The following is a 7,520-nucleotide window of genomic DNA, read 5'->3' on the forward strand; positions in this document are numbered from 1 at the left end:
GGGGGAAGGGGGGCGGGCCCCCGCCGCCTCTCCGATGCCCTTTCCGCGGCGAGAGGCTGCCAGACGTCCTTCCATCGCTGTCCCCACCCCCGAGGGCACCCCTGCAGTGAGCGGGGTGGCGCTGGGGCGTCCTGGGGGATCCGGCCGTGGCCCCTCTCCCCTCGGCTCCCGCTGGGCCAGCGCGGACGTGTGGGCTGAGCGGCAGCGGTGCCGTGTGCCGCAGGGGGGGGGTGTTCGTGTTCCTGTCAGCGTTCGGGGGATGGCGACGTCCTCGGGGAGTCCTCTTTCTTTTTTCTTTTTTTTTGGTCAGACCTGAGGGTGGTTCTGGACCCCACAAGTCCAGGCAGGGCGCAGCCGGCAGCTGTTCCCGGTGGATTCGGGGGACCATCCTGAAGAGGAGGATCTGTTGTTACCCTTGAGTTTCGCTGCATAAGGAGGCGGTGTGTGTCACGCTCTGTGCCCCTTGCAGCTGCGCTCTCTCTGTAGGGCTCATGTCCAACAAGCAGGTGGACCCTAACGCAGACCTGCGGAAAGGAAAAGGGGAAAGAAGGGAATGCGAGGGCACAAAACCCATGAGAAAATAGATGCATACCGTGGGGAAAACCTTCTTAATATGTTGCAGCCAGCTGAGTGGAAATCTTCAGTAATGGTGTTTGTGGAGGCCTACTGCTGCACTTCCAGCAGAGATTCACCAGTTCTTTTCAGATTCGTGTTCTCCAGCTGATGCTTGTGATGCAAAACCCAAGCCCCTACCTCAGGCTTTGCCTTGAGACCTCCCTGGCTTCACTTCCCTTACCTTCATTTGTGCTTTAAAGTAGCATGTGGCTGTTTAGCCAGAGCTTGGCTTTTGCCTCTGTGATTCTCTTCTGTTTATAAAGTATAGTGAAGGGAATGATATGGAAAGAAACCGAACTGTTGTGGGAGATTTCCAAGTAATTTTGTAATCAGTAATGAATGTTCGGGCTTACAAGAATTGGATTTTGCCCTACAGTTCAAATGCATGGCTCATGGGGTGTGGGCTCTTAAAAGAGTCTTTGCTCCTATAATTTGAGGCAAGGAATTCAGTAAAGGATGAAAGCCAATGGGTATAAAAGGAGGGTACTAGTACGGTTACCTTCTGGAAGCCCTACAGTAAGGAAATTACCTATTGAGTCCTATTATAGTCTGATTATTGTATTATAAATTGAATTGACATTTTTTGCAGCTCTTGTTGCACTGTTTTGTTTTTTTTTTACTGTAATTGGTCTTTCTGTGTACTTGAGTAGTGTGAGTGTTGGGCAAATTGTGCCTGGGGTCAGTTTGTCTTCTCTTGACTGGAGTTACACAGGCAGACTTGGAGGTCAGTGATTCAAATGCTGGATCATAGCTCACAGTTAATAAAGCACAGCATATGCAAAGAAGGATAATATCTGGATGTCATAGTGTTTCTCATCCTTAGTGTTTAAAGCACTTCACAACTGAGATAAACATCACTGGACTGACTGTACAAATGGGGAAACTGAGATAGATACAGGGAAAGAAAGCTGTTACTGCAAGTAACCTGCTGGGTAGCCTTTTGGACTCGGGATCGGTGTTCAGGTCTTCTGTGTCTGCAGTCAGCCAGTGCTCTGCCGTTACCCTGTGTTGTACCTCTTGGACAATCTGGAGTGCAAAAGACTGTGATGCAGACATCCCCAGATAATGGAGACCTGAGTCTGTAAGTGTACGATGTTATCAGATAAGCTGACCGCTTGTAAGATGCATGGGGGAAAAAAATGCAATAGAACTGCTCTCTCCAAAGCCCAGCCCTTTAGTGTTCTGAGGAATAACAGGCTTAGAGGCATACTGTACAGTGAGGTGTCTCGTGCATTCAGATACAAAGGAAACTGAAATAAGTGGATAAAATTGGATATTTATGCCCAGGAGGCAGTAAGCAAGCACAGCATGCAAATAAACACCAAGCAAATCAGTAGGTGTCCTGCTGGCAGCTGTGCTGTCATTGGAAGAGGAAAATGTCCTGATCTGGATTCTTTCAGAAGCAGAGAGGAATTAAGATGCTCACAGGCCATGTGTATGTACATCCAAACCAGTCCTTGCTGCACCTGCCAGCAGCTTAGAGGTCTCCAGGTGGTTTCCCTTGCCCTGTCTGGTTTGTATGGTGCTTAACAGTGAAGCTTCAGAACAGTTTGTACAATGCCTTGTATACCTCACAGCTGTATTCGTCAGCAGTCTAGCAATAGCCGCCCATGTGTTTAGGTACAACTGCACAGATCTCAGCCCTGCCGGGTGTGCTGACAGGAACAACTCCTTGCCCTCGGAGGTGTAACTTCGACTGCAGAGTGTTCTTCCTGGTTTGTGCTCTGATCACCGGGCCTGAATTAAAGCAGCTCAAGTTACCTCATGACATATACCTCTACTACTGCTTAACTTCATACTTTCAGTGATTATAACGTCAGGGTTCACAGAATTAGGAAGATGTCACAGCTGGTCTAAGATAAATTGGATCTGGTTCTTGGCTTCCCCGCTCTGTTTTATGACTTCTAGGATTGAAAGTCCATTCCAGAAACACATTTAAAACATTTTAGCTGTTTCAAGTACAAATTAAGATTCCCTTCCTTTCTTATCCAAATGGAAACAGTTTGTGGCAGTGTCTCAGAAAAAAGGGCTGTTTAGCAGTGGTACGTGTATGTACTGGATGAACAGTATAGCATTCATTGTTGTATCCCTGTTGTTAAGATACAACTCTGTTGTATCTTAAAATCTTACTGTATTGGCTGTATACCAGAAACTTTTAATCAAATGGTGACTCTTTGAACTTGGATGAATCTCCTTTGCTCTTGGCTTTGCCTTTGCGAGAGGGAGCAGGGAGAAGAAAGGAATACGTCTTGATGGGGTAATTCTCGGATCTCATGTAAGACATTTCTCCTCCTTATTGTTTTCAAAGACCATTTGAGTCCTTCTTGTGTGTTGCAAATTGTCAATCTGTGTGCACCATTTTTGTTCAAGCAGGCTTTTCCAGTAGTGCCCGCTCTTCTTTACAGTTCCTCATAAGTTCTTAAGAGTTTTTCAGGCATAATGGTAAGTCTGAATCAAATAGTGAGGTATCTTACCCCATTTGAAAAAGTAAGTAAGAGAAAAGAGCTGGATTCCATCAGGAGAGCAGCTAGTACTGACGTGTAGGAAGCTGTGAAAATACAGGTAAGTAATGCAAAAATGACACATCAGGAGCACTGCAGCTTAAAGACCACGAATACACTACACAGATAATTATCAATGTGGGCCTATCACCTAGGGAAGGGTGGATATGCTTTAAAACTTACGTAACAGATTTATCTTTCAGGAGGCTGAAAACACCCTATTCTTATTCCAGACTGATCTGCTTTCAAATTCCTTTTCTTTATGAACAGAAGAGGTTGCCTTAGGGGTTGGAGCTGCTACCAACTTTAAGTAGATAATTCTACCAGCCACTGCTCTGTGGCTTGAAAACCATACATCTCTGTCCCCTCTTTGTTTCTGAATTTTGTGATCTGTTTTATCAGATCACAGTCCTGTTCCCTGAAATGATGTCTATGGGCCAGGAAAACAGAGAAAGTGATATATTTTCTTAGCCATCTGGTGTTTGCGCAAAAATAACAGTATGCTGGGGGTTTTCCAAAGCATGCAAAGTGTATAAAACAGAGAATATTGTCCTAAACAGTTTCTGTGGCTTTCAGACTCTTTTTCTGATCTGTGGGAGTAGGGTTCTGTACTGCGTCCTTGTATTAGACTGTTTGTCTTTCTTTTTGCAAAATATTTTACTGTTCATTTCCCATCTCTTAGTTAGCCAGACACTAGAAATTCCGCAGAAGAGTCGGGTAGGAACCTTGGTTATGTGTTGCCGTTCTTGGTTATATGGAAGAAGGTGGTTGTCTCTCTTGCTCTCCAGTGGAGGTATGTCTGTTTGCAGCAGAGAGAACATTTTCAGAGAGTGTGATTTTCTTTTGAAAAGAAATCCCACTTTTTGCAGCATGAAGTTTATGTTCTTCCGTCCTAGTTTGTGGATTTGGAGTATTTTTGTATTTTGTGCGTGGCAGCTTCTACAGTTGTAAATTCTGTTGAGGAAATGAATACATGTTCTGTCTTGGGCTGGATAGTCATTTAATTATTTTACTGCACCAGCTAGCAGCTGATCTCACTAGCTGCCTTTGTGAAGGTATATTGCAGTCGCTTCTGAAGCTGTACTTCTGAAAGCTTGACACCTGCAGTGTCAAGGACACAGGTCTGCCCTAGCGATGAACTTACTTTTTAAAAAATGATAAAGCTGCACTCTGCTTGTTAATGTGAGAAAGCACTAAAACCATTCAACTAAAAGTACTGCCTTGGTAAACGAATGCTGCCAGCTTGAAGAAAAGGGCCAGGAATGTGAACTCAGTTATTCAAACTTAAGTGATTCCCCTTTATATTGTCTATTGCAATTATTGTAGTGAATCTCTCTTTCACGCAGGAAAAAAGCATTTGCGTAGATAAGTGCTTATATTGTGCTGTGTCAAACTCTTATTTTGGCCTCTGGCTGAAAGGCAGTCTACTATATAACTCTCTCTGTGGCAAGGTATAAGGCACTTTAAAGGCAATAAAGCTTCAGACTTGGTGAGTTTCCCATTTAGATTTTATGATTTCACTGAAATACAACTCAGCATTGGCAGGGAGCGGAGCTCTCCAAGAAATGTTTATCTTCTTGTGACTCTTGTGAAACTCAGAAGTTTAAAAATTAAAATCTAATTCTGATGGTGTTTCTGGGGGCAGTTTAGAGTAATGCAGCTTGCTAAAGATTTCATGTAAAAAGTCAGTATGTCTTAAGTACACTCCGGGTGACAGGATGAAGTGCCAAACTACTGGTTTAGCTGTACAGCTGTAATTCTGAGAGTAAAACAATTTCTAAACCTGTCTCCGGTTTTCCTTATCTCAAACACTTAAAAACATTCCTTATTCCAGATGGAATTTTCCTTGCCATCCCCAAGCAAAGTTCAGTTTTTAATTTTACAAGTGAAAATACGTTGCTTTGCAACTGTTGTACCCATATATAATTCTATTTTACATAGTAATTTTCTAGCAATGTCCTTGAAATGCCTGGTGTTTGAAACCTGGCATAGTTCAAGTACTTTTTTTTTCTTTTTTTTTCCTTTTTTAAATGCATTCCTAGCTAGATCTGGAGCAGAAAATTGCCTGGATAACAGCAAAGAGATTGAGTAATCACTCTTTGAGCAATTCTCACCTGGCACCTGCTAAAATACACTAGTAGAATCCGATTTAGCCTTGGCCTGTTTGGGATATGACAGTGTACCCTTTCCCAGCCTAGCTTGGCAGGCGCGGGCGGCTGCTGGGAGCCTCTGCACAAGGGCGACGGTAGTGGGAGTGCATCACTGAGATGGGGTCTTCCCGAGCAGAAAGCTGTACCTTAGCCACAGGAGGAGATGGCTGTTGTGGAAGAAACCTGCCTGGCATAGTCAAGTACTTTTTTTTTCTTTTTTTTTCCTTTTTTAAATGCATTCCTAGCTAGATCTGGAGCAGAAAATTGCCTGGATAACAGCAAAGAGATTGAGTAATCACTCTTTGAGCAATTCTCACCTGGCACCTGCTAAAATACACTAGTAGAATCCGATTTAGCCTTGGCCTGTTTGGGATATGACAGTGTACCCTTTCCCAGCCTAGCTTGGCAGGCGCGGGCGGCTGCTGGGAGCCTCATGCATTCCTAGCTAGATCTGGAGCAGAAAATTGCCTGGATAACAGCAAAGAGATTGAGTAATCACTCTTTGAGCAATTCTCACCTGGCACCTGCTAAAATACACTAGTAGAATCCGATTTAGCCTTGGCCTGTTTGGGATATGACAGTGTACCCTTTCCCAGCCTAGCTTGGCAGGCGCGGGCGGCTGCTGGGAGCCTCTGCACAAGGGCGACGGTAGTGGGAGTGCATCACTGAGATGGGGTCTTCCCGAGCAGAAAGCTGTACCTTAGCCACAGGAGGAGATGGCTGTTGTGGAAGAAACCTGCACATGCTTCCTTTGGTTTATAGTGCACTCGTATTTTGTGCTGACTCCCTTGTGATACTTTTTTCTGAGTCGGCTGAGAGATTTGGGTTCAGGTGCCCGGGTAAAAGTCTGCTCTCTCTTCCCCACTGACAGTGCCGCTTTCATCGGCCGTGTTTGTGAGCATGGATCATGGCAGCAGGATCAGCGCGTCTTTCTCGCGTTTCCTTTCATCTCTTCTGCCATCTGCATATCACGAGCACCAGATTTTCCTTCCTGAAGCCTTTTAGCCTGCCGCAGTGTCAGCATGACATACTCTCTGTTTCTTCTGGTCACATAGCTTTCCAGCCCTTGTGTTTACTGGTACTCTCTGTTTCTTCTGGTCTTCCCACATAGCTTTCCAGCCCTTGTGTTTACTGTGTCTCAGATCTGTTTTAAGGACTCTTAGTCCTACCCGTCAGCTCTAAAAACAAGTGCTTTTGACTGGAAGACCGTTATAGCTCTGTAGGAGGTATAGCAGAACGTACGCTAGCCTGTTGGATGGAAGACTGGCTCGTGTGGAAAGGGAAGCTGGAAGGGTGGACAGGGTAAACTGAAAGAAAAAGTGAGGAGAGGTGCTGTCCTGGCAGCGATGTTAGTGGGCATCTCGGCCTGAGTACACAGGTTACTTGTGGGTCAGTTGGATGGCTAGAAAGCCCTGTGATATATTTACGGGTGTGGAAGAGTGTTACCGAAGAGTGTGGATTTCCAGCACAAGGTTTTCTTTCTAGTTGTTTGTTGGGGGGTTGTTTTTTGAGGGCTTTTATTTTTTTCCTCCCCTTGTAACCTTGGTTTCATCACTGGTTTCTCACAGAACAAAACAGTGGGTGTTGGGAGAAGACATAAATTAGTAATGATGTTTTCATGATGTCCTATTTTTGATGTTTGGCTCAATTCTAAAGTATCTAGCTTCCATCTGTAAGCCTCGTGCCAGGCAAAGCACAAGGCAGCAAGCTCTTCATGGAAATCTGTACCCTAGTGCTGGATGATTTCATGCTAGGTTTCTTGCCTGTGATCTTGGTATTAAATCTCCCCTTCCTCTTCCTCCTTCCTACCCAGCAAATGAACAACCCTACAGATTTTTTTTCACAAGAGATGTCATCTCTTGCCCTTCCAGCACTTTTCCTTTCTGAATGAAGTAATGCAAGAATATGGGCTTGCAGAAGCCACTGAGGATAACAGGGAGGTGGGGAAGTCATTCGCAGGGAAAGGAAAGAATAATATCCCTCATTTGTATTTGTATAGCATCAGGCTTAATCTTGGTTAAAGACTTTGAACATCACAACAGCATGCCAATTTTGGCTTCCTCTTTTAGCGAAGGATAGAGGTTCTTGGCAGCATCCGTTGACAGTAAACACGACTGAAATCAACTCGTATGTTTTAAATTGGTCTGGCAATAATACAAAAATGTGAATAAGTAACATAAATAACATAAAAATTAAGTATTTTAAATAAGCTTGGTGTAACTTATTAGCAGTCATATTTTTTGTTTGTATTATG

This window comes from Aptenodytes forsteri, unplaced genomic scaffold, assembly GCF_000699145.1.
Source record: "Aptenodytes forsteri isolate BGI_AS27 unplaced genomic scaffold, ASM69914v1 Scaffold26, whole genome shotgun sequence".
Taxonomy (NCBI): Eukaryota; Metazoa; Chordata; class Aves; order Sphenisciformes; family Spheniscidae; genus Aptenodytes; species Aptenodytes forsteri.